Genomic DNA, 1263 nt, shown 5'->3' with positions numbered 1-1263 from the left:
CGTTTGTTTTATTTTAATAGCTGCTAAAAGGGCTTAGTAGCTCAACAGCTTCACTGCTGCTTATGTATCTTCCACATTGGTAGGTGTTTACTTCATCGTTTAAATTTGGATTCTGAAGAGCGTACATCGTATGAGCCTCAAAAGCTTTTGAAAGTAGTGGACAATAAGGAACTATCCATCTATTGTCAATATCAACCTGGATACCATTGTTGACTTTGATTTTCGTAGACACTCCACCATGCCCTGGTTTTCTCCTTTTGTAAAGTGGATAAGCATCTATTCCAGTTTGCGTTTCATTTACAAACTGTCTCGGATAAATTTGCCGTTTACCATACATGGAGAATTGGCATTCAAATTTCCGCATGGCCCATGTACCATAGTTTTCTTAATGATATGAAATAGAACTGGATCGGTATTGGGATCTGGCAGTTCCGCAGAAATAATTAAGTCAATTTGGTTAGAATGTATTTTGTTGTTAAGCCACAATAGTATATGCGCATGAGGTAGGCCTCGTTTTTGCCACTCTATCGTATACATATCGCAACGTATTGAACCAAAGATAATACATTTTTTTATAAGATTCATCATCTTAATTATTTTTTTGTCGAAATACTCTTGCTACCAGATCTGGACGATCTTTCGCAACGGACCATGGAAGAGTTCTTCTTTTATCTCTTTCCAATTAGGATTACATGTAAACGTTATAAAAAGATCAGGTTTCCCATAAGTCCTCACAGAGGTCATCGCATCTTGGGTCCGTTCATGCATGTATCTAAATATATACATATATTAAAGCCTTTTATAAAAAAATTAAGCTACGAATGAAAAAAAAACAATGGATAAATAAAAAAGTTGTGAATTCAGAAATATAATCGCGCCATAATCGTACATGGCGTATGAGCAATATTCTTTCCATACATATTTCAAACAAAAAATTCAATGCGCATTTTCATTTGTCCACTTAAAACTTTTATTTATCCCTAAGTTTTCAGTCATTCTGCGACTCTTATTTCATAAATCCTGAAATAAAAGTTTTATTATTAGTCCGAAATACTCAGTAAATAACAGTTATTTTTTAACTTTTGTTTAATTCCTCAAAAACTAAAAGTTATTTTTGATTTGTATTTTATTTGTTTCATGGTAACAGTTATCGAAGGCTTTTATAAATAAAATTCAGCAACAAAAATCACTAAATATAACTGTTATATATTAATATTGTTCGGGACGGGGTGATTTGGGGGCCGGGAATTCCTCTTGAATTCC

Source organism: Rhagoletis pomonella, unplaced genomic scaffold (genome assembly GCF_013731165.1).
Source record: "Rhagoletis pomonella isolate Grant_MI unplaced genomic scaffold, Rhpom_1.0 Rhpom_scaffold_00001, whole genome shotgun sequence".
NCBI lineage: Eukaryota > Metazoa > Arthropoda > Insecta > Diptera > Tephritidae > Rhagoletis > Rhagoletis pomonella.
The sequence above is the reverse complement of the archived record's forward strand: the minus strand, read 5'-3'. Positions refer to the sequence as shown.